The sequence below is a fragment of the Castor canadensis genome, chromosome 15 (assembly GCF_047511655.1).
Source record: "Castor canadensis chromosome 15, mCasCan1.hap1v2, whole genome shotgun sequence".
In the NCBI taxonomy this organism is placed as follows: Eukaryota; Metazoa; Chordata; class Mammalia; order Rodentia; family Castoridae; genus Castor; species Castor canadensis.
In genome coordinates, this window is record NC_133400.1 from 75,983,622 (window position 1) to 76,010,621 (window position 27,000).

The 27,000-nt window shown below is 40.5% G+C and overlaps 1 protein-coding gene across 3 annotated transcripts in view; it reads left to right on the forward strand.

Moving 5' to 3' along the window:
• Positions 1–27,000, forward strand: part of Nebl (nebulette) — a 342,415-nt gene that overhangs the window by 125,162 nt on the left and 190,253 nt on the right. For all 3 annotated transcript variants that reach the window (XM_074056553.1, XM_074056555.1, XM_074056556.1), the window contains exon 3: positions 15,888–15,972. The gene's annotated coding sequence lies outside the window, so the exon portion shown is untranslated. The remainder of the gene's footprint in view (positions 1–15,887; positions 15,973–27,000) is intronic.

Sequence of the window (27,000 nt, forward strand, 5' to 3'; positions counted from 1 at the left end):
TACAGTCATGCTTATTCATGGCTGTGCTTTGTTTTGCAAGAAGATACCAAGTCAAGTCATCAAAGGGAAAACGTCTAAGAGAGGCAAGGTGCAAGTGCCCAGAGGCCTCTCCTAGGAGAGTCACAGGCATGTGTTTAAATCCCCAGAATGAGTTTTGTTAACACCTGTTGTGAGAGTAAACCTTGATTGTGAACTTGATTGGATTGAGAAGCACCTAGGAGATGAGTAAATACACCTCTGGGTGTGTCTGAGCATTTCAGAGAGGATAAGTAACTGGGAGGACCCACCCTGAATGTGGTTGGCACCATCCCACAGGCTGGAGGTCCTGAAGGAACAAAAGGTTAAAAAGAAGAGAGGCCAGCAGTGCAGGCATTCTCTCTCTCTGTCTCTCTTTCTCTGTCTCTGTCTCTCTCTCTCTCTCTCTGCTTCCTGGCTGCCATGAGGTAAGCTGCTCTGCTCCACCATACTTTCCCTGCTGTGATGTACTGACACTTCTGAAACCATAAGCCAGAACCATCTTTTCTCCCTTTAAACTGTTTCTCACCGGTATATGTCACAGCAATGAAACGTCTAACTAGCATACTTCTCAAATGTTGCCAGCTGGAAACCCATTAGAACCTCAGTGCCTAGAATTTTTCCTGGGGTTTATCACCGAATTCCAGATACCCTTCAGGAAGTACAAACTGCCTAGAGGCTGTGGTTAATGGTTCTTATTAATAGAGGTGAAAACCCTCCTCAAATCCAAGTTCTCAGACCCCAGCCAAAGGCTGCTGTCATAAACAAGGTTGTCTTAACTCTTTTGGAAGAGGAGCCATGGCAAATCCTAATCTGGTACCATGTTCCTCTGGCAGCTGCACTTTGCTCTCTGTGCATCTAGTTTGAGCATGACTGTACAGCAGTCAGGCAGGCCGAAAGCCTGGAGGGTGGCCCAAGTGCTCAGGAGGGAGAGGATGCAGGCAGAATAATGGACCCACCGAATGGCAAAAGGATGAGGACGAGGGGCACTGTTTGACTTTCCTGAGAATTAAGGATGGACACAGAGATTAGAGATTGGTTAGAGAGAGATTGCAGTCTTAAAATTAGTGACCTCCTATAATGTGAGACACATTTATTAAATGAATCCTTGTTGGGGAGGTGGAACGTCCAGTGTCCTTCCTGTAGAATGTGTAGTGGCAGCATGGCTTCTACCTACTAGCTGCCAGTATCGCCCTCCGGTACAACAACCAAAAATGTCTCCACATGTTGCCTGTTGCCTAATGGCTGCTGGGGACAGTGGTTGAGAACCACTGTATTAAAGCATAGAATTTATAAGCAATAAGTTCATAAATATATTACCTTCATATGTCCAAGTGGGCCACTAATGTTGCATTCACAGCAGTTTTCCATTTATAAAGTTCTCCTATGTGATTGAGAGAGTCAGGGATATTTCATATATTTTATGTAGAGAGTAGAGCAAAGAGAAAGTAGTCATGGTTACTATTATTAATGGTGGACATATCTACTATGAGTCCAGACGTTATTTGAAGTGACTTACATGTGTTCATTTTGCAATGAGCCTAAGAAGTGTCATCATTACATTTATTTTGTAGATGAGGAAATTGAAGCCAGAGAGGTAAAGACACCTACCCAAAGGCACACAGCTTGGCTCTGTGCTCCCCTGAGTCCTGGGCCCTGGACAGGAAATAAGCCCTGCTGGATCCTTGCTCTTCTCAGTGGTGTTCTTTCTCTCTGCTTTCCCCCAGGGAGGTTGTCATTTGCTTATGGTACTTTCCACAGCCTGACCAGTTTGGCCTACTAGTTTGTGTATGACATCTTTTATATTTTTATCAATTAAACCTAACAGAGATAAGAAATTTGAGCCAGGTGTGGTGGCATGTACCTGTAGACCCAGTGACTTGGTAAACTGAGGCAGGAGGATCACTTGAGTCCGAGAGGTTTGAGACCAGCGTGGGGCAATGTAGCAATACTGTCTCATCATTTAAAAAAATTGAAGCCATTTCTCTGTGACCAAACTTGCTGTTTCAGATGTAGCCTTCTGTTCTCTCCATTCTTCCTGCCTTTATTTTTAATGCAGTGCTTCATGGAAATGTGGATTGTTGCAGCTGTCAGTGCAGACTTGATACACACAACTCATCCAATGCCTGTGTACTTCTGCCAAGAGTCTTCTATTTAGAATGCTTGAACATCTCACAAGGGCTGGGGATTGGCTCAGCAGTAGAGTGCTTGACTAACATACTCAAGGTCTTGGGTTCCATCTGCAGCACCACAAGGCAAAACAAAATGATGCAAAAACACCCACCAAATTCCCAGCTCTCTCACCTGCTCCTTGTTATATGTTATATTTCCACAATCAAGTTTTCTGAGAAATATATGATTGTGTCCATTCCTCTGCTCCTTTTGGGCTTTTTCTCTTGTTTTCTGTTCTCTTTGGGACCCATTTCTCATGCCCCCATATCTTCTGTCCTATGTTCTGACTTCTAATATGACAGAGGAAAAATGTCTTTCTTCCTCTAGACTTGGTGAAGAAGTCCTTTCTTTCCTTAAGATCTCTATTCAAGACGTTTACTTTCCAGAGACCTTTTACACCATTTAAACTGCAGTATCAGGAAGGAGTTAGAGTTGATTAGAGTATGATTGGCAATGCTTTGCTTCTCTGCTCCTTTGCTCTCATTGGAGACCACCAGCCTCTTGGCTTATTTTGCATCAGGTTTTCTTTTGTAGTAGGGATGGATGGTGGGTGGGTAGGTGGGACTGGAGACTCTGACTTCAGAAGGGATCATAGTTGGATTAGTGCAGGTGGACTTTATGCTTGGCCATGACCTTGAAAAAGCCAGTGTTTGGCAGGGCTTTTCCATGTGCTCAGTTTAGCAGGATTAATTAGGTTTTTCCAGATTTTGTAATTATTATTTTTCTATTTTGCACTCTGTAGTACTGTCTCTGTAATTATTTTCTTCTGAGTCATACAGTTGCAACTCATGAGGCTGTTGTACTTTTCCTTGACAGTTAAGCATCTTTGTTTTGAAGACCTTATGCTCTTGAATTTTTCTAGCTCTGAGTATGACTTGCCACCCCAATGACACAGTTTTAAATTTATGTTAGTACTCAGAATCCCTGTTAGTTTCTGATATATGAATGCCTTCCTTCCCTCAATGTTTATCATTTTGATTAGAATATTAAGTTGAACTTTTCTTCCTACATCAAAAATTTGGATAATTTCATCCTGTTCTGTGACTCTAGAGAAAGTTGTGTTTCATATAAATCTGCCCATTGTTACAAAATCCTTGCATTTTAGGATTGAAAAGGACACTGGAAAAAGTGCGTAGGGTTGCCATCTTTTTTAGGGTTCCAGGCATAATTGCAAGTTTGCCCAGCCCACCACTAAGTTTGCTGCTTTAGTCATTGGACTATTAGGCTATGTCTTCTAAAAAAAACTGTAGAAGCTTTTGAAATTGTTTCTTTTTTATACTATTTTATTAGCTTACATTAATAGTCCAAGGGTTTCCATTGCGATAACTCCATAGATGTGTACAGTGTACATTGAACAAGTTCCCTCCCTCTATTATATTCCCTAATTCCTGTACCTTTGTTTTATTCTCGTTATTTATTTTTTTGGGAGTGCTGGGGTTTGAACTCAGGCCTCACAATTGCTAGGCAGGTACTCACACCAATTGAGCCACTCTGCCAGCCTCCCTTACCCTTTTCAAACAGTGTTTGGTGAGTTCTTTATGTTGTCTTCTCATATATGTGAATATACATATTCCTATATAAGAAACACACTTCCACCCTCTTTACCACGCCATTTTTAACACTTTCCAAATAGGGCTTAGTATGGGATGCCAATATCAAACATAAAAGTAGTGTTTTGTTTACATGTGTGTATTTTATAAGTTTGAATCCATTATACATTTTCATTGTAAAGTCCAGTGATAACAATAATTCAAATATTTATGAAACGATACTTCAAAATTAGAGGTATGGGCAGAAAACGAAGTTTTGAGATACCTACATGGAAACCGTTTTTGCCCTTTGGGAAGAAATTCATGAGCACATAGTGAAGTAGTTATAAAAAGGCACCTCCTCTCAACAGTTCACTTTTCAATGTCAGGGTGCTCTTTAAAAGTTACAAAGAATTTTAAATTAAATATAAATGGCAGGAGAAGGTCACCTCACTAAGACGTCCCCCCATGAAGCCACCTGCTGGTTAGTACAGTAGGGGTCTCAACAGGCTAAAGGTTTTGTAACACATTTGAAAGTTGAAAATAATTAAAATATATAAGCTTTTTGGATGCAGCATGGTGGAGCCCTAAAAATCTCTATGCAACTTTATCTCATAGAATACATTTTGAAACAAAGCATGCTTAGCTGTTATTGAGACTTTAAAGTATAGCAATATGTAGTTGCTACCTTGGAAAGTCCAGTGAAATTCAAGTTTCGAACTGTAACAGAGTGCAACTGTCTGTCCAGGGAGAGACCTTACCTAATATGGCTTACTCACGTGAATCAATGGCTTTAGTGTTTGTCAATATTCTGTCAACTCATTTGTCTAGTTTCTTAGTGTGAGTTAGAAGAAGGAAGGTGAAGAGAAGAAGACTGAATTGCATGTACTGCTGTGTATGAGAAGTGTTCTCTTGATAGTCTAAAGGTTATAAAAACACAATGCAAGGACTGGGTAGTACTACAATCCCAACTATTCAGAAGGTAGAGTTAAAAGGATTGGGGTTGGAGGCTAGCCTGGGCAGATGCACAAGACCTTATCTGAAAAACAAAACTAAAAGCAAAAGGGCTGGGAGTACTGAACACCTGAGGCCCTAGCAAACATGAGGCCCTGAGTTCAATCCACAATACCACCAAAAAATAAACAAATAAAATAAAAATAAAAATTAAAACCCACAACGATCTTTTATGAGGGACCATCCCACTAAACTTAGAAAGCATCCCTGGTTTATCTCACGATCTGATAATATCTATTAAAATGACTCCAAATTATCATGAAAAAGTATAAATTGGGCTTGTATACGCTCTGAGAAGCAGTTAAATGATGAAAAGGGTTTTGAAGAATTTTTATTAAAATAGCTAAAGGAGTCCAATAGTTATGAGTTAACTTCTATTACCTGGAACAGTGACTTCTGTAGAACATGAAATTCTTGAAGGATATAGAAAAGTGAGGCTGCCTGTACTTTTCTTACCATGCTTCTTACTCCACAGGGCTACAAAATATTAATGTTTTGTTTCAGAAGAGCTAATGTATGTTGAGTGGGTTTTGCAAAGTGTATTTGTGCTGACAAAAGATTACTCCATCATTGTTCTCCTGAGAAGCCAGGGACAGGGATGCCAAAAAGAACCTTCTATGAGGAGAGGGAAATTTGAGTCATGAGGCCTCAGGGAAGCTTGAAAAATCACAGGAGGAGACACAGGTGGACATCAGCAAGGAGAGGGGCTGGGGAGAAGGAAAGAGGGAGGATGTTCTTTGAGGAGCAGGTCTCAGCTGTATGGCTCCTGTGCTGATGGGTTACATCAGCTAGTTATTCCCTTGTGCCTGCAGGGCATGGTGAGTCATGAGTGGAGAGGACCACAGCCATGATTCAGTGTTTGGTCTTTACCTACACAAGGGGAGAAAATACATCTCTTCACCACCAAGCAGGTCATCTTTGACCATAAGAGGCAGCTGTGTTTGTGCATTTGGGACAGTGTGTATTAGGTGACACACTGAAGCTTTACTAGTCTCCTGGGAGCTCTTAGAATTTCGATAATGTTATCTTCCCCCTCCATTCTTCTCCCTTCCTCCATTTCTTCTGTCTTCAAATATTTATTTATTATATTTATTGTTATAGACACATATTTTGGGAGCACATTGTGACCTTTAAGTACATGTTTGTAACATGTAATGATCAGATTAAGGTAATTGGCATATTTATCAATTCTTTGTGTTGGGAGCATTCAAAATCTTCTCTACTGGCTATTTTGAAATATTCAATTAATTATTGTCAACCAGAGTCACCATATTGTGTTGTGGAACATTAGAAGTTATTCCATCTATCCAGCTATTCCATCTGTCCAGCTGCATCCCTGTACCCATTGTTTGTCCCCTTTCCACTGTCTCTCTTCACCGGTAGGGGCTGAGATTTGGGCAAAAACGCTCTCTGACAAGAGACAAGACAACCTGTTCTTACTGTCACAGAACTCTCATTGTGCTGTGAGACAGAGAGACATGCCAATTAGAAAAGACAAATGAGTATGCTAAGCTTTATTTTTATTTTCATATTTACATATTCTTTTTAAAATTGTTGTGCTGATGTGGGTACATTGTAGCATTTACAGTGGTTCTGACATTGTACCAAATATGTTGTACTTGAATTCCCCTCCTCCACTGCTCTCCCCCATACCCTTCTCCTGACTCCTGGAACAGTTTCAATAGGCATCACTTTTGCATTTACATACATGTGTGTACATTGTTTGCACCATATTCATCCTCCTACCCCTTTCCCTGCCACCTCCCCATCCCACTGGTGCTAACCGCCCCACCCCTAGAACCTGTTCTGCCCTCCTGTTCTCCAATTTTGTAGAAGAAAAGCATAAAAGATAAAATGAGAAACATGACATTTTGCTACTTTGAAATAAAGACAGCTATGCAGGGAGTTTCCTCGTGTTGTTCCCATGCATGTGGGTATTATAGCTCCAGTTGATGCACCTCTTCCATCCTCTTCACTCCTCCTAGTCCACTTCCCATGGTGGCCCCAGCCAGTTTAAAATTTCTATATTTATTCCTGCACAGTGAACACATCAACCTCATTCAAGTTTTTGGTTTCCTTCCCTTGCCCTATCCCTCCCTTGAACAACCTCCCCTTAGTGTGACCCATGTTCCATGATATTGCATTTGTTTTAGGTCTATAATCCGCATATGAGGGAGAACATGTGGCTTTTGGCCTTCTCAACCTGACTAACTTCACTTAAGATGATGTTCTCCAATTCTACCCATTTTCCTGCAAATGGCAAAATTTCATTCTTCTTTGTGGCTGAATAAAATTCCATTGTGTATAAATACCACATTTTCTTAATTCATTCATCAGTAGTGAGGCATCTTGGCTGTTTCCATAGCTTACCTATTGTGAACAGTGCTGCAAGAAACATGAGTGTGCAGGTGCCTTTGTTGTAAGCTGACTCACATCCTTCGGGTATATCCTGGGAGCGGTATCGCCAAATCGCAGGGCAGATCTAGTTCTAGTTTTTTAAGGAGTCTCCACATTGTTTTCCAAGGTGGTTGTACTAGCTTACATTCCCACCAGCAGTGTATGAAGGTTCCTTTGTTCCTCATCCTTGCCAACATTTGTTGGTGGTGTTTTTAATGGTGGCTATTCTGACAAGAGTGAGGTGGAATCTTAGTGTGGTTTTGATTTGTATCTTCTTTATGACCAGGGATGGTGACCATTTTTTCATGTGTTTTTTTAGCCATTTGGACTTCTTCCTTTGAAAAATTTGTGCTCAGTTCAATTGCCCATTTCTTTATTGGGAGCTCCCTGTATATTTTGGTTATCAGTCTTTTGTCTGATGTATAGCTAGCAAAGATTTTCTCCCATTCGTGGGTAGCCTCTATAATTTAGAGACCGTTTCTTTTATAGTGCTGAAGCTATTTAATTTTATGTAGTCCCATTTGTCAATCCTTTCTCTTAGTTGCTCAGCCACTGTGTTCTACTGAGGAAGTCCTTGCCTATTGCTTCCTGTTGTATTCCCTGCTTTTTCCTGTACTAACTTCAAGGTTTCAGGTCTGATATTAAAGTCTTTAATCTACTTTGAGTTGATACTTGTACATGGTGACAAACATGTATCTAGTTTCAGTTTTCTGCAGGCAGATAACCACTTTTCCCAGCAACATTTGTTGAAGAGGCTGTCTTTTTTTCAATACATGTTTTTGGCACCTTTGTCAAAAATTAGGTGAGTGTAGCTGCATGGATTCATATCTGGGTCCTCTATTCTGTTCCACTGGTCTTCATATCTGTTTTTGTGCCAGTACCATGCTGTTTTTGTTGCTATGGCTCTGTAATGTAGTTCGAAGTCGGGTATTGTGATACCTCCAGCATTGCTCTTTTTCCTCAGTATTGCCTTGGCTATTCGTGATCTTTTGTGTTTCCAAATGAACTTTAGGGTTGATTTTTTCAATTTCTGTGATGAATGTCATTGGGATTTTGATGGGAATTGCATTGAACGTGTAGATTACTTTTGGTAGTGTAGCCTTTTTACTATGTTGATTCTGCTAATCCATGAGCATGGGAGATCTTTCCATCTTCTGTAATCTTCAATTTCTTTCTTCAATGGTTTGTACTTTTCCTTGTAGAGGTCATTTGCATCATTTGTTAAGGTTATTCTAGGTATTTGATTTTTTTTTTGAGGCTATTGTAAATGGCATTATTCCTATATTCTTTCTCAATCTGTTCATTGTTGTATAGAAAGGCTACTGACTTTTGTAAGTTGATTTTGTATCCTGCTACCTTGCTGAAGCTGTTTATGGTGTGTAGGAGTTTTTTGCTTGAATTTTTTTGGATCATTTAGGTATAGGATCATATCATCTGCAAATAGAAATAGTTTGACTTCTTCTTCACCTATTTGTATTCCTTTTGTTTCTTCTTCCTGCCTTATTGCTCTAGCTAGGAATTCCAAGACTATGTAGAATAGGAGTGGAAAGCAGGGGCACCCTTGTCTCATTCTTGACTTTAGGAGAAATAGTTTTAGTTTTTCCCCGTTAAGTATGATGTTGGCTCTAGGTTTGTCATACATAGCCTTTATTATGTTGAGATACATACCTTCTATTCCTAGTTTCATTAGAGCTTTTATCATGAAATTATATTGAATTTTATTGAAGGCTTTTTTTGCATCTATTGAGATGATCAAGTGGTTTTTGTCTTTGCTTCTGTTAACATGCTGTAATTACATTTAATGATTTGCGTTTGTTGAAACATCCCTGCATCCCTGGGATGAAGTGGACTTGGTCATGGTGAATGATCTTTCTGATACGTTGTTGGATTTAGTTTGCTATTATTTTATTGAGAGTTTTTGCATCAATGTTCATTAAGGAGATTGGTCTGTATTTCTGTTTTTTGGATGTGTCTTTGTCTGGTTTTGGGACAAATGTAATACTGGCTTCATAGAATGAGTTAGGCAGTGTTTATCCCTTTCTATTTCATGGAAAAGTTTAAGGAGAGTTGGTATTAGTTCTTCTTTAAAGGTCTGGTAGAATTCAGCAGAGCATCCATCAGGTCCTGGACTTTTCTTTTTGGGGAGAACATTTATTACTGCTTCAATTTCATTGTGTGTTATGGATCTATTTAGGTGATTAATATCCTCTTGGTTCAGTTTTGGGTAGTCGTTATGTATCCAGAAATTTGTCCATTTCTTCTAGATTTTCCAATTTATTTGAATATAGGTTCTCAAAGTAGTCCCTGATGATTCCCTGAATTTCCTTGGTGTTTGTTGTTATTTCCTCTTTTTTGTTTCTAATCTTATTAATTTGGATCTTTCCCCTCCTCATTTTAGTCAGATTTGCCAGGGCTTTGTCATTCTTGTATATCTTTTTTAAAGAACCAGCTTTTTGTTTTGTTGATTCTTTGTATTTTTTTTTTTTTTGGGTTTTACAATGTCTTTTTATTTATTTTTTCCTTTTTCTTTTATTATTCATATGTGCATACAAGGCTTGGTTCATTTCTCCCCCCTGCCCCCACCCCCTCCCTTACCACCCACTCCACTCCCTCCCTCTCCCCCTCCCCCAATACCCAGCAGAAACTATTTTGCCCTTATTTCTAATTTTGTTGTAGAGAGAGTATAAGCAATAACAGGAAGGGACAAGGGGTTTTGCTGGTTGAGAGAAGGATAGCTATACAGGGCATTGACTCACATTGATTTCCTGTGCGTGGGTGTTACCTTCTAGGTTAATTCTTTTTGATCTAACCTTTTCTCTAGTTCCTGGTCCTCTTTTCCTATTGGCCTCAGTTGCTTTTAAGGTATCTGCTTTAGTTTCTCTGCGTTAAGGGCAACAAATGCTAGCTAGTTTTTTAGGTGTCTTACGTATCCTCACCCCTCCCTTGTGTGCTCTCGCTTTTATCACGTGCTCATAGTCTAATCCCATTGTTGTGTTTGCCCTTGATCTAATGTCCACATGTGAGGGAGAACATACGATTTTTGGTCTTTTGGGCCAGGCTAACCTCACTCAGAATGATGTTCTCCAATTCCATCCATTTACCAGCGAATGATGTATTTTTGGTCTCCATTTCATTGATTTTGGCCCTTATTTTTATTATTTCTCTCTTACTTGTTTTGGGTTTATCTTGTTCTTGTTTTTCCTAGGAGTTTGAGATATTGTGTTACGTTGTTTATTTGAGATCTTTCTATGTTTTTAATATATACACTCATGGCTATAAACTTTCCTCTTAGGAGTGCCTCTGCTGTATCCCATAGATCTGATAGGTTGTGTTTTCATTTTCATTAAATTCCAGGAAATTTTTGATTTCCTCCCTTATTTCTTCTTGCCTCACTGATCATTGAGCAATGTGTTGTTCAGCCTCCAATTGTTTGTATATTTTCTGCTGCTGCTTTTGTTGTTGAGTTCTAGTTTTATTGCATTGTGATCAGATAGTATGCAGGGGATTTTTTTCAGTGTTCTTATATTTGATGAGACTTGCTTTGTGCCCTAAGATATGATCTGTTTTGGAGAAAGTTCCATGGGCTGCTGAGAAAAATGTATATTGTGCTGTTGCAAGATGGAATCATCTATAGACATCTGTCAGTTCCATTAGATCTATGATATCATTTAGTTCTAGGATTTCTTTGTTGATTTTTTGTTTGGATGACCTATCTATTGTTGATAGAGGAGAATTAAAGTGTCTCACTACCACCGTGTTGGGGTCTATATGTGGTTTTAAGTCCCTTAGTGTATGTTTAATGAAGTTGGGTGCACTGACATTGAGTGCATATAAGTTGATAATTGTCACTTCCTCTTGATGTATTGCTCCTTTTATTAGTATGAAGTAACCTTCTTTGTCTCTTTTGACTAACTTAAGTTTGAAGTCCACTTTATTTGATATAAGTATTGCTACTCCTGCCTGTTTTCAGGGGCCATTAGCTTTGTAAATTGTCTTCCAGCCTTTCACCCTAAGATAGTGTTTGTTTCTGTCAATAAACTGGTTCTCTTGTAGACAACAGATTGTCAGCTCTTCCTTTGTAATCCAGTTTGCCAAATGGCGTTTTTTGATGGGAGAGTTGAGTCCATTAACATTCAGTGTTAGTATTAGAGGTATGTGGTGATTCCTGTGATTTAGTTGTTTTTGTTGTTTAAGGATTTGGGTGTGTGCCACTGATTCAGTGCTACACTCTGAGTGCTTTTCTGTTCTTCTGTGGTTTGATACTTCCTGTCCTTTTGTGGTTATGTTTGTTTTCATCTTCTGTGTGCAGAATTACTTGTAGAATCTTCTGTAGTGGTGGCTTAGTGGTTATACATTGTTTTAGTTTCTGTTTATCATGGAAGACATTTATTTCTCCATCAATTTTGAATGATAGTTTTGCTGAGTAGAGTATCCTAGGACTGAAATTGTTTTCTTTCAGTGCTCAAAATATATCACTCCATGCTCTTCTTGCTTTTAGGGTTTCTGTTGAGAAGTCTGCTGTTATTTTGAGGGTTTGCCTTTATATGTTATTTGTTTTTTCTCTCTTACAGCCTTCAATATTCTTTTTCTGTTTTCTGTGCTTATTGTTTTAATGATAATATGCTGCAGGTGGTTCTATCTTGGGCAAGCCTGTCTGGTGTCCTGGAGGCTTCCTGTACCTGAACGAACAACTCTTTCTCAAGATTTGGGAAGTTTTCTGCTATTATTTTGTTGAATATATTATGAATCTCTTTGGCTTGCACCTCTTCTCTTCCTTTGATGCTCATGATTGGCAACTTTGGTCTTTTGATGGTGTTACTGAGTTCTTGTGTATTTCTTTCTCAGCATTTGAGTCTTTTGTCTAAGAGTTCTGCTGTTTTTTCTTTAAGATCTGTTTTGTCTTCAAGTCCTGAGATTCTGTCTTCCACTTGTTTTAGTGTGCTGGACTGGCTTTCCCCTGTATTTTTATTTGATTTAAGGAACTTTTTATTTATAGGGTTTCTGTTTGATTCTTTTTTCTTAGGTTTTCCATATCTTTGTTAAATTCTTCTTTCATATCTTGTATTGTCTTCTTTATTTCATATATATTTTTTATATAGTTTTCTTTGTTTCACTTTGGAGTTTGCTGATGTCCTGTCTGAATTAATTTAGTTGTTTCTGTGTCTCCTCAAGTTTTTTATTTGTGGTATCTTAATATTTCTTGAATGCATCTTGTACTTTCTGGTTAACCATGTCTTGTAGCTTCTCATGAGTTTCTCATCCATAATTTTCTCCTTGAGAGATTTTTTTTTGTGGGCATCATTGAGCTCATTGGTGATATTTATCATTGTTCTGTTGGGGTCAGGAACTAGGTATTCATTTTCTTCATTTCCCACTAAATCTTCTATTGTATTGTTGGTCTTTTGGGGGGATAGGATTTCCTGGCTTCCTTCTTCTCCCTATGCTTCTATGACATGGTATGCTCCTATGTTGTTGTGTGACTAAGTGTGGCTTTTCATCACCTGTTATCTTCCCCTTGAGTCAATTACTGTTCTATGACTGGCTTAGTTGTTAGTTAGGTTGATGTGCTATTTCTGTTCCTTGACTAGGCAGTATAAATTATCAGTAACAAATTCACTCATTCAATGCTGGACCAGTTATTTACAGAATATGTAGTGAGCCCCTTGGTGATATTATCTACAAGTCATGGAGATTGGGGGGATTTGGGTAGAGGTGGATACTTAGTATTGAAAAAGCTGGTGCTGGAGGAAGGGGCAGAAAGGGGGGATTGGGTGTGGGGGAGAGGCATGGGGGTTCTAGGGTACTTAGTCCCTAGTATGTGTTGAGGTGTAGTGCAGTCATGGAAGAGGGTGCTATTGTCGGGGACTGCTGAGGGATGGGAAGGATGGGTAGGATGTAAAGTTGTATAATAGACTGTTCTGTGGGTGGTGCATTTGGAGGAGGGCAAGGTAGTGGGCGGAGAAGAACGTGAGGAGGGTAAGAAAATGGAAAGAGATGAAAAAGAAAAAATTGTGGTAGAGAAAGGAAAGTGGCAATATAGAAGGTTGAGTGAGTTAGTGTTAGGACAGAATGGAGAAGGGATTTAGGTAACAGTAACATGGAAAAAATGAAGAAAATGAAAGTTAAAATTAAAAAATATATACAAAAAAGTAAAGTAAAAAAAGATATATATATATTTATCTATATCTATATCTAGATATAGATAAATATATATATATATATATCTTCTGATTTCAGGTTGAGGTGGTGATGCTTTTATTTTTTTATAGAGGCTTTGGCTAAGACTGTCCCTTTGACTGATTGGCATGTTGGGTTGAGTGGCAATGAGTGTTGCTCTTCCCTTTTGGACAGCTCTGGGGGGACTCAGCTCTGGGTGTTTGAGCCTGGGCTTCCTTAGTGGAGTGGGCTTCTGGAGCAGGCGGGTTCTCAGGAGTGGTCCTGTGATGGGTTGGTAAATGAGCAGTCACCAACCCCTTGCACCCACAGGGCAAGCCTGTAGAGATAAGCTTTTCTCTTGGTGAGACTGTCAGTTTCAGCCTGCTCCCAGTTTCTCCAAGGCAGTGAAGTGCCTGGCTTTCCCCACCAGGGGCTGCTGAGTCACCCCACTCCTGTATAGGCTTTTTCAGCTCCATGTTCTGCCCCTCTCCCTCAGGCAGAGGGGAAATATTCCCTACATGTATTTGGCCACCAGTTTTGTCCAGAAGGGGTGCAATCAGCTCCCCATCTGTGCTACAAAATGTGGATCCCTCCAAGACAGTGTGTTGCACTCACCTGGTGGGTTAGCAGATTCACTTGGCTGAAAACAGATCAGCTACAGGGCAGAGCAGATAGAGGTGTTGTGTCTGCTTGTGTTTGGCGGGTCCTGGTCTTCCCAGATTCTTGCAGCAGCTCTCTTTCTGTGGTTTTCTGCATCATGTTATTGTTGGCGAGGTTGCAGACACACTAAGGTGGAGAGAGATCTGCACAGGTAGGTAGTGGTTGGAGGGTCTGTGTCTGCACATAATGTGCCATTTTCTATGTTGTGTTTTAGCTTTACCAACCCAAGCAGGATGGAATTAAGAAAGAGAGAAAAAGAAAAGAAAAAAGAAAAGAAAAAAAAAAAGCCCAGCAGATTGGGTGAGACATTCTGACCCTTCCAGCTGTTCCCAGCTGGTGAACAGACAGGCGGGCCAGCAGCAGCTGCCTGACCCTGTGCTGGGCTGTTATGGGCTTTAAAAAGTTCATTTAAGTGTTGGTCAATGAATATGATGTGCCCTGTCTGTGTTGGCAGTATCTTGGTTGGTAGAAAAAGCATTACCTGATCCTTGCTGCCACAAAAATCTGGAGTAATTGTTTGAAATCATGCAGGTCACTGTTCCAGGGTCCCTCAGCTATTTGCTATCTTGATTTCTCTATGCTAAGCTTTAGAACAGAGAAGGAAAGTGCATTTGGGGTCTAATCCTACTCAAACTTGGGAGGCCAGGAAAACTTCCTGGAGAAGTTGACATCTAGAATGAGACCTGAAAGTAAGCACAGCTGCCCAGGAAAGCGGGGTGGGAAGATGAATGGGGGTTCCAGGCAAGGAGAAATGGAAAGGTGAAAGGCAAACAGCAGTGACCAAAGTGCTCCCCACGGCCAGTGTGTGGAGCACGAATGAGGCCTCTGTACTGGGCACAGGGGCCTTGGAAGACAGGAAGCTAGACTTTATCCTAAGATCAGTAGAAATACATTGGAAGGTTTTACTCAGAGTAGTGTGACAAGATCTGCATTTTGGAACATCTTCTTTGGTATTCGGATAGGAATAGCAAGGCCAGTAAGTGTTGTAGTTACTTAAAGGATAATTGTGGCCTAGAATTTTAAAAGATGCTAAATGTATCTGAGATCTATTTAGCAGATAGTGTTGGTGATTGATCCATTGACATATGAGGGGTCAAGATCACTCTGACCTGGTCATCTGGGTACTTTTAAGTAAACAAGAGAACACAGGTGGAGGAATTTGTTTTAGGGTGATGAATAGCTGAATTTCAGATGGATTGAATTTGTGGTGGATATGGTATGACACACAGGGAAATGTCATTGAATCTAAAACTCAGATTTGTAAGAAATCGGTGTATAAATGATATTGCAGGCATGAGTAAGCATCCCCCAGTGATTATATAGACTGAGAAGAGAAGATAGCCTGTGTTAGGACCTTTCATGTGGGGTGAGCAGACAAAGAGGGCCCATAAATAACTGAAAAGGAAGAACTTGAGGGAGAAGCCAAGCCAGGACTGAGAAAGAGGGCATTTCAAGATGGAGGGAAGGTCAAACAAGAGGAGGACTAAAAGATGCTTGTTAGATGTGTGCACAGAAAGTCATTATGACTTTGGTGAGAGAAACTTCTAGAAACAAGCTTGAAGCCAGGCAGAGAAGTAGATGAAGGAGGATAGTGAGGAGGTGTGACTGAAGGATAGAAAGGTGCTACACATGCTGGACTGGTGGGTGGGGTGAAGGAGGGATAGTAAAAACAGGGAGAACCTTGAATATGCGCCAGTGCTGGCTGGAAGTAGCTAACAGAACAGAGAAGACATATTGAAGTTTGGGGAGAGAGTGGGGAAAACCGAGTGACAGACAGTCATGAGAATGGGCTGGGATCCAGAAGAAAAACAGAGAAGTGACCTTAGTCAAAGGGACCAACCTCTTTTCCGTTGTGACAGAAGTGAAGGATGAGACAATTGGTTTATAAAGCATTGTTTTGTAGCACAATATTTTAATTATATTCTTTAAAAAATTTCTCCACAGACACTACCCCAAGCAGTCCTTCACAACAGTGGCAGATACACCTGAAAATCTTCGTCTGAAGCAGCAAAGTGAATTGCAGAGCCAGGTAATTTCTAGAAGGCCTATTTTATTATGATGATACTAAAGATTTTTCACAAGGCCACTCTTCTGAGATTTTTGTCATTAGTCATTGCGATTACCAGCCAGCATGGAGACTGACAGCAGGCCTGTTAGGACATTCTGGGTGAAGGTATTGAACATCTGTATTGTTCCTAATCTTGGATCATCCTGATATTCTTGATTCTGTTATTCACATGGGACTAGCACAAGTAAATGAGCCCTGGTCAGGGTAGATGTTTTTCAACAATATTGATTTATTTGGTCCTAAATATTTAAAAATATTTTACAAATAGCTTTTCCACACCACATATGTATGGGAAACACAAGGTGTTAGCTTGACCCAGTTGCATTGCATGTGAGGCTAACACCCTGTCTGTGTGCATCTCACACCAGCTTCGAGCTCTGTTTTCATCCTGTCACTTCATTCATATTTTTTTCATATGTCACAGTGACAGCATGAACAAAGATTAGAACACCACAATTGGCTCTCAGTCAACCATTTTGGATGCCAACTTGCCTTCAATATGGTGAAGCACACCGGCTATGACTAGGGATTTGAATGCAAGATTTTCTACAGGGATATCCAGTCTCATTACAAAACACAGGATGCCCTCTCAAAGAAGTTCCCTTGCCTGGCATGTGATTGGAAGATGCAGGATAGCTCCATTGCAACTCACTGGTCATTGGAGTAGTAAAACCATACCAAGAGGGAGGAGGGAGGGCTGTGGGCCCCTTTCAGCTGTCCATTAATTGTGACCTTGGGCCAGCTATCCTGATTCTTTTGCTTCTATAAAGGAGACACTCTGTCTTGTCTACTGTCTTGAGGTGACTGGAAATATCAAATGAGGTAGGTAGGTAGGAAGCATTTTGGAAAATTAAAAAATCTTTGAGAAGGCTTATGATGATGATGGTTCCTAAAAATTCCTGGCATAAAAAAGGCAAGAGTAGACTTTGTGAAGGGAAGGGGGGTCTAGCTAATAATCTTTAGACATATCAGTCTGGATGGAGTTCCTTCTTCATGAAAGTCATTAACTTTCAGTTGCTCAGGATGCAATTATTTCCTCAGTGGTTCATCCATTCATGGGAGATGATGGCTCCCTGCTTCTCTGTGCAACTAGCAGCTCTTCTTAGCTCACTTAATTATAGGAACTGGAACTCAAAGTAGAATTAACTATTGGTTATCACCATGAAGACTTGGTTGGGAGCTAATGCTTGGTTTGTGTAAAATGCTGTGTGTGTGTGTATGTGTGTGTGTGTATGAAGCCATTAGTTCCAAAATTGTGTGCTGGTCAAAGTCAAAGAGAGACACCATTATGGAGGCCAACAAGGACATTCACACCACTAGGGTCAGAGGGCATGGCTCATCTGTGCAGATCCAATCTGCCTTTCTTTTCATCAAGTTAGTGTTAATCAGATAATTATGGAGAAGTACTCCAATCATATTGAAAACCAGAATTAAGTCAAGCAATTAGGCCTGGAGGTGTGGCTCAAGTGGAAGAGCAGTTACCTACCAAGTGCAAGGCCCTGAGTTCAAACCTTAGTACTGTAAAAAAACAAAAAAAAAAACAAAAACAAAAAACCAAAGTCAAACAATCAAGTGCTTGTTTCTTGCTTTCTACACACCCTGGTACTATATAAAATAATTTCTAATTAGTTAAACCTCCCTTCACTGAGCCTACAGTGCTGTGAGGATAGAGGAACACACATGCAAATGACTAAGTTTAATAGACAATTCAGCCTCAGAGAGGAAAGATCTGTGTGGGCTGGGCTGGAAGTGCTTCTTGCTAGAGGTGGGATTTGAGTAGAGCCTTTGAGGTCAAGATAGATTCTGATATAAACACTGACTCTGTCCCTTTGAGCTGAGTGAGTGGCAGAGGTGCCTTCAGCCCAGCAAAGGAGCCAGTGTTAATTGGCTTCCTGTCATACACTTGGCTTTGGAAATGCAAAGAAAATAGGTCACTGTTGTATTAAAGGCTGGCTTCATTTTCCTCATGTAGCAAGCTGCAAGAGGAAGCAGCTATTCAGATGATGGTATTCTCATAGGATAAGAGCTCAAAGAGTTTGGAGCAGAGCACTATGGGATCACCAAGCAGTGGTCAGTTGTCAGCACCAGATTCTCTTTAAGATTTTGCCCAGATGTACTCTTCTCTACAAAGAAAATGGAGGACTTCATCAGGTAGGCAATGTGGTGAAATTCTACTGAGTTTGTGAAGTATGAATTGATTAATGCTTTGGGCAAGAAATTATATGGGGCACGGGGCTATAAAGACATCATCACCATCGTCAGCAACATCACTGTATTCCAGACACATGCTTTACATCTTCTATTCATTAACTCTCAAACAACCCTGTGAGATAGATATTTGTTACTATCCCTATTTAGATGAAACATTCAACTTTAAGAGACTCTAAATAACTTGCTCTTATGGAGGAACAGATTCTGGCCAGGGGGAAGGTGGCAGGGAAAGGGATAGGAGGATGAATATGGTGCAAATAATGTATACAATAATGTATACATATGTATGTAAATGTGAAAAAAGATACCTGTTGAAACTGTTCTAGGAACTGGGGAAGGGGGGTGAAAGGGAGCAGTGGAGGGGGTGAATGCAAGTATGATATATTTGATACTTTGTAAGAACCTTTGTGAATGCTACAATGTACCCTCACCCAGCACAACGATTAAAAAAGAAGAAGAAGAAGAAGAAGAAAAAAAAAAAACAAAAAAACTTGGTGTTGCAGGCTTAGTTGGTAAGGCGTCAAACTTGGAATTGAACCTGATTTGTGAGTTCCCATTGTCAACAGTACCCAGGTCCTGTTGCTCAGAAAAAGTCTACAAAAGATCCATAAGCAAATTATTGCAATGCCAGGGATGGTGCATATACATAAAAGTAGGAAATAGAGTTAGGTTGCTAGTATTATTTCTTCTGCGTGAGAGATTACACTTCCATAAGAGTATTTCCATTTTTGCAAAAACAAGGAGAAACATCTCACTAATGGCAATACGCAGCCTAGTTTTAGGCTGTTTTGATTCTGCAAAAGAATCAAAATCCCTCAAGTTTTGATATCTGGAGTTCTACACAGATCACTAGTTTGGGTTGAAAAGTGAATACTAATATCTTATATGCTTGTTTTGGCAATTTATAATGCTACATGAATCAACTAGGTTCATAGCTCCAAGTCTTCAAATGCTCAAATCTTTTAGAATTGTTTGGTTAAAACTAGTTTTCTTTTCTTTCAGTTCATTAGCTTAACAGATGAGAAAAATGAAGACAAAAACAAAAATTAATTTCCAGTCCAACTTAGGAAGTTATTTATAGCTACATGTCATTACCTCTTCCTTTCCTTTATCTCCTCCGCCCTTCACCCCCACCTCTTTTTCAGAAGGTTATAAACACTTCTGGTATTTTTACCATGTACTCAATCCTCTCAAGCTTTTATAGAATCTATAGATGTTGGGTTATCATCATAAAATGATATCAAATACTGAAGAATAAACAAGCACACCAGGAGTTAGCTTTGTAGAACTTGTGCTAGGCTGGCTCACAGGTGTTATCCAACTTGCAAACATCTGTGGACATCTATTTGGCCAGCCACTGACTGTGGTGGATGTGGACTGTCCTGGAACTTGGCCTTCAAGAGCGAGAAGGAGGGAAAGCCCTTTTATCATCACTAGATCCCTTTTTATCAGACATCACAGAGCAAACTGCTTCAAAGAAATAACATCAATGGTGCTTATGAGCCCCCACCGGCCTGCCCATTCAACAGAGAGCAAAAGTGAAACTTCTAGTCAAATTAATGACATTACGGTTCACCTGTGGTATCAGGCTTTTATTGCTTGTCTTGGGATCAGCATCCCAAGGGGGGGAAAAAAAAATATATATATTTGCAGGAAAGTGAGTCCTGATTTTCAAAGCTCTAATTTACAAAATCAACTCTTTGTAAATTGAGGAATCCTTTAACTTTAAAAACAAGCCAGGCTAAATTTCTCTATGGAAGAAATTTCCTTAGCTTGTTATTGTAGAAAGTATTCCTTTATCCAGGCTATATGGCACATACTTTTCTTGAAAGAGAGGGCTCATATGTTATGAGTACTTTGGATCAGGAGTCTGCAGACTTCTTCAAACTATTGAAATAGTTCTTCAAGTGGAATGCTCCCCCTCCCAGAAAAGAGAACAAAGTGGATCTGTGCAGCTGAGGGGGGAGGGTGGGAACCCCTGCTTTCTTTATGTTCCCCCTCTCTTTCTCATCCTCCCACTCCCAGGGACTTCAGAAACCCTGAGCCCCTGTAGAGCACAGTTTTTAAAAAACATTATTTAAGACAAGAACAAAATGTTAGCCACATTCCCACTTAGCTGTTTATATGATTGACTTAGCCATTTGCAATCATCCGTAAGTCATAATCACTGTGTTCTTAAATGGAGTGTGTGTAATTTATGAGTGCTAATAAGATGAAGGTTTGAAGTGATTAGGAAAGGATAAAAATCATTTGCAACCTTTGAGTTGTCAGTTTGCGATCTGTGTTGATTCTGTTTAACTTTCCAAGTTTCTGAGGAGGCATAAAAACATAGTTCCCAGGGAATCTGATCTATGCTAGTAGTAAGGGTGAGATGGTAACATGATTTTTTATAGTGATCATAGTAGCTAAACATCTTCCTGGGAGGAATGGAGACACGTGTTTGATATTAGCCTCTGAGGTTCAAAAAGGTTGTGCTGTGGCATGCTTGCCTTTTCTAGCTTGCCCTTGGCGCCTTTCTCTACCTTCTCATTCTGTGTTCCATTGCCAGAGGGTTTCTTTCTCAATTCTCTGTCATCTAGCCACCTAGTGAAGCATTAAATAATTACCTAAAGCAAGGTCTCTGGTGGCAGTTGCATTTTGAAAGGCATCCACTGAGGGGCTGGGGATGTAACTCGGTGGTAGAGCACTTGTCTGGCATGAGTAAGGTCCTTGTTTTGATCCCCAGCCTGGCAGTAGGGAGAGGGCAGAGGAAATGAGGGCAGGAGAAAGGTAACATAGCGATTGCAACAAGACCTGCAGAGAGAGCTGAGTGTATTTCATTTGTTTTAAGGAGTTTCAGCTTTCAGGGAGTTGGAGGCCTGGTGCCTCTCTGCAGGTTGATACATTGTGGAGCTCACATTGCTCTGCTGCGTCCCAGCTGTGCACCCCATTTCCAAATGCAGATCAATTTCCTTCCAATTCCTCATCACACCCTTACTGTCTCCTTAGCTCACAGGACTACTTCAGACTTCTAAACATGAGCAGCCTTGCTAGTTCTGTGGTCCGTGGGTCTTGACCAAGAAGCTTCTTTACACTTGCCTATGGACGTGACTTTGGCTCGTGGGACTATTTCAGACTTCTTTGCACATTGCGTTTCTTGATTTTCCACCATTTGGTGCCACATTGCCATCCTGTGTGATGCTCCTTGTTTGCTCAGTGCTGGTGTCCTCGTGTATGCAGAGGTAAAAGTTCATGGGGAGAAGCTTCAACATGTTTTTCTTCAAGGTTTTGAGGCAATGAAATGATGAGAGATTATATTTCACATCTAGGCAGAGATAAATATGAATAAGAACTTCAAAGGAGAAATCCTAACTCACCCAACATGGCACATTTCTTTCGGGGAACATGGCATGCTAAGCAGATGTTAACGCTAATCCTTGAGGTCTCTCTAAGCACTACCATTTCTCATAAGCCAGATTTTTGTCTATTTTACTCCTGGATAAAATGAAGTAAGAGACATAAAAGTCAATAGCAAGACAGGAAAGATAACCAAGATGTTTTGATGTGTGGTGTTTTGACTGGGTTTTGCAACTTTTAATCACAGGGGCCTGGTATTGTCTTTACCTTCCTTCTGTTTCCAGAGTCCCCACACTGCTGGGACTTTGATGCCCTCCCAGCTCGCTCTGCCTCCCTTTCCACCACTCCTGTAACTCATGGTGGGGGTGGGGGTGTTGCACGTTGGATGGGCAGGCTGCAGGCTATTTGCCACTATTAGGTGGGCCAGTATCAGATAATGGACCCTGAAATTGGGGATTTGAATATGCAGTTTGCCCCCTGTATCTGTGTATTCTGCACCCATGGATTCAACCTCCTGTGAATAGAATACTTGAAAAAGAAAACTGCGTCTGTACAGACTTTCCTCTTTTGTCATGATTCCTTAAGTAATGCAGTGTAACAACTGTTTGTGTGGCATCTACATTGTATTTGGGTATTATAAGTGATCTAGAGATGATTTAAAATGTAAAGGAGGATGTGTATAGTTACACGCCAACATGGCACTGTTCTGCTAAAGCCCTTGACATCCACAGATTTTGATATCTGGAGCCAATCCCCCATGAGTACTGAGGGGCAGTCATATACCCTACTCATTGTTTTGGGGCATGGATATGATGTTTGTGACGAGGACAATATTTTTTTAAAAATGCTAAATCAATCTGGTTTTCTTCTTTCTCTCCCCTAAGACATGGTCTGTCTTATCACTTCACACTTATGGCCCCAGAGAAAGTAGCAGAGAGAATGGCACTTTGGGAAGGTGAAGATGGTCCCCTGTGAAGGACCCCTCCCCTCTTTCTGGCCAGGACAAAGCCAGAAAGATCAGCGACTGAAGCATGTCCTTTCTTTCCTCTCCTGCCTGAAGTCTCAGAGCAGGTGGGGAGGGATATTAGATAGGGGGAGGAGGAAAAAGCCAAAAGCAGAGAGGACCTCTCCACAAGATACACTCTCAACCCCCTCCCATCTCAACAACAGGCTTGAGGCCTTTGCACCATGGTGGGCAGGTCGAGAACCTGACTTGTGGTTTTTGCTATCTACTCTGTGGCATGAGAAGGGGACAGAAGTTCCAGGGTGACTTGTAGAGGGAAGCTGAGGAGGTGCACTGGGGAGCTCCCAGGGTATTGTCACTGTAGGAACAAGGTGTCCGGTAGCCAAGGGTTGTGGACACAGTGGGTAGTGGTTAGACCTTGGATAGAGGGAAGGAGGGGGCAGAATCTGTAGAGAATATACCTAGGCTCTTCCTGAGCCAACAGAGAACATTGCATGAGGTCACCAGTCACAGTCTTCAGCATCAAATTCCAACACGGTGTCCAGAAACCAAGAGGACAGTCACCATTTGAGGCCAAAGAAGTCAGAGGAGAGAATGAGGGAATGTGGGTATGGATCCAAGACTTCCCTACAGGGTCACCAGAGCCCTTACTCCTCACACCAGAGCCCTCACTCCTCACACATATGACACCTATGACTCTAGTGTCATAGAGGACCTGGAAAACAAGAGAAAATCAGAATTGACCTAAATTGGTTGTTAAATCAATCCATCATTTGAATGGACTCAGTGTAATGGATAAACTATATTTAGTTTTCCTATCTCCGTGTGGTAGGAGCTTGTGAGGAATAGCAGAGCAGCCATAAGAAATATAGGAGCTTTATTTTCTTTTGTATCTCAATACATGCTAACATGTTGTACTCACTGAGTTTATTTGGTCAAAGATAGCATTAGGCCAGTCATCAGGAGATCTGGTTCTCACCCTGCCTCTCCCTCTAAGTGTGACTTTGAGCACCAGTGACCTTTTTTATGGTTTAAAGTGATGGGTTGTGCTAGGTGATCCCAAAAATTCCTTCCTGTTTTAATGATGTCTGATTGTAGTACAAAAATGTTCTGTATAATATCTCAAGACACTAATAAAAGAACTTGAAGAAGAGGAACCACTGTTCATTTCTACCAAAATAATAATAGTTAGATCTGCCATTTCATTTGGCCATTCCCCTAAAAGCTTACTCCCCAGACTGGTCTCAGATATTGGCTGAAGGTCATGATTGGAAAAATTAACCAGTAAATCAGTTTCATTTTGGAGGACATGTCTAATTTTTGTACAATACATTTTAACAAAACAACACAGGACAGAAGAAGACTGTCCTGTTCCCTGAGGACAACTGAGCTCTTATTCAGTCTGCATTTGCTAGCCCAGGGTGTTCCTCCCCTTAGGTCACACATTTCTTGGTGCAGGGTGCTTGTTTTTATGAACGAAACACTATTAATCACTGCAGTAACACAGCATCTGCCCCATTACTACCCAAGTGAGTGATAAAAATATGAGACATTACAAGCACTTTGAAAACCAAAGTGGTGTAGGTTAAAATGCATTTCTAAAATTTTACATAAAACTTTTAATGTAGCACACACTGAATTTTATCTCTTATCTCAGTCATTTACCTTTCATAATCTACATTCAAAGTCACTTATGACCTGGTATACAACTCTTTGAATGCCTCGGTAGATATTTTTTGAATTTTCTATGTGGTGATACCAGAATAACTACACATATTGTACTTTGGAAAATGTCTTAGCTGTTTTAGTTTACCCCCTTAATGCATTCTTCTTTCTGAGTGTTTATTTTTATAATACTGAACGACTTTGATTTTGTGATAGCTTTTGAACTTGGACAGTTGGACTCTATAGGGTTGGGGGTTTAGCTCAGTGGTAGAGTGTGTGTTACCATCCCTGGAAGTCCTGGGTTCAATCCCCAGCGCATTAAAAGAAATGTTAGTTTCTTCTCTCTATAGTGCTATTATTTATTATTCTTTATCACCCACTTTTACTTTCTAGAAGCAATCTAGAGGCCCACACTTGAGTTGAATCAGAGGACCCAAGCTATAGTTGGAGAACAAAACTGTGGATGTCAGTCCAGCACCTCTCTTTGCCTATCTTCACAGAGAAAGTGATCAATAACTTAGTAGGTCATGAGGGGGCCTGAGTAGTTCTTAATACCCTGAATTAATTAAGAGATTAATTTATTAATAGGTGACTGATTAATTAATCAACGACTGAAATGACCTGTCCTTTCTTTGCTGGTTGAAGGTGCAGAGAGAGAAGATGGAAGAGGTGTATTAGACAGGTGGAGGAAAAAGCCAAAGGCAGAGATGATCACTTCCACCCTCTTCAATGTTAAATGTGGGGCCTTCATAGCAAGGGGAACAGTGTGGGACATGAGTTGCCTGTCCAGTATCTTAGACTCTTTCATGGCATGGAAGGCAAAGGAAGGTCCTGGAAGGTCCAGTGCACCTTGTCTGAGGTGCTGAGAATGCTTGCTGGGGCATTTCCAGGAAATCCTCTCAATTTCCTAATAATACATTCTGGGAATGAAGGATGCTGCTCTGAAACCACTGACTTGTGGGCACCAGGCAACAAAAGCACATTTGATGAACAATACTGGATCAGAAAAGGCCTTTGGGGAGTATCTAAGGACAGCCAGTGGTACTCACCAGGCCTATTGTACCTGGACGTTTCCTAAGTACGTACGTGTGTGTGTGTGTGTGTGTGTGTGTGTGTGTGTGCACGCGCACGCGCAATGATGACTATTATTATTGTTAATTGTTCGAGGTACTGGGAATTGAACTCAGAGCCACCACTGAGCTATAACTAAGTCCTTTTGCTTTTAGTTTGTTTTTCTGACAGGGTCTTGTGCTTTTGCTGGGCTGGCCCCTGACCACAATCCTCCTACCTCTGCCTCCCAAGTATCTGGAATTACAGGCATGACCACCATGTCTGACAAGTTATTTATTTTATCAGGAATTATCTGACCTAGTTATCATTTCACTTTTCCTTAGAACTTTGTTTATAGCTTCCATTGATTTCAGAAAGACTTTCCAACTGGAATTCTACAAGGGCCTTGTGAGGATGAAAACTGGCTCAAGAAATTCTGTGGGGAGAGATGACTACATTGGCTTGATTCTTTAAAAAAAAAAACAAAACAAAACACCAAAGAAAATCCAAAAATCTTCCATTGGGGAAATAATTGTTTTGTAGTTTGAGATAAAAATCTCTACTGGGACTTCCAAAAATAGTGGTTGTACCTTTTAATTAGAGTTTCTCTCATTATAAAATGTTTGAAGAGAACAATTAGAATTCTGCCCTTCCCTTCCTCCTTTTCCTTCCTCCTTTTCTGCCCTCCCCCATCCCTCTTATCTGTGGCAAAGGGTCAGGATGCTGGTAAGTCAGAAATAAAGGTGACACAAATTTGATCCTAACTAGTTGAGCAGACTGGGCCTCTTTTGCTTGTCTCTCTGAGTATCTACTTATGTGGGATTGTTTTTATCAAAAGGGAATCTGATCTGTGATTAACATCTAAGGGAGTCTGTAAAGCACCTTTGGTTACAGAGTTAGCTTCCTGAGCACATAGTACTTTTAGATTCTGAGTAGCTAAAGATACTAAGTTTCAAGTTCTTTACTTAAACCAAAGAAATAAAGAATAGTAAAGCCATGAATCCTATCCTATTTTTAATTAAATGATCTAATGCAGATTAAAAAAATTACTCTAGAATAGCTGCAATGCTTATAAACCATTAAAATGAAAATACATCTTAAATACATGTCTGCTTTCAGACAGAGACCATATTCTTTACAAGGTCTCCTTAGAACTGAGTAATTTCCATGTGCAGCTAAAGCACCTGACACGCCCTATCCATCTGATTTCAGAAGTGTAAGCCAGGTCAGTTAGTATTTGCTTAGATGGAAGAAATGGGTAATTTCCAAGGCTCTGAAACTTTTTATTCCAGAACATTTTATTCTCTACAGGAATAGAACTTAGTCTTCTCTCTTTTTTTTTTTTTTGGTGGGGGGGCAGTCCTGGGGTTTTGAACTCAGATCTTCATGCTCGCTAGATAAGTACTTGACTGCTTGAGCCATACCTCCAAGCTCTTTTTGCTCTGGTTATTTTGGGGATAGGGCCTCACATTTTGCCCAGGCTGGTCTGGACCACAATCCTCCTATTTTAAGCTTCCCACTGTAGCTGGAATGACAGTCACACACCACCATACCCATCTTTTTTCCATTGAGATGGGGTCTCGAAAACGAGACCTAGAGCCAAGATCCTCATCATCTCAGCCAGCTAAGTAGCTAGAATTATAGGCGTGGGCCACTGGGGCTAGCTTAATATCTTAAGTGCATATGTGTGTGTGTGTGTCAAAAAACACATATATGTAGCTATGAATATAATATATATCTACTGTATATAACATGCATATATA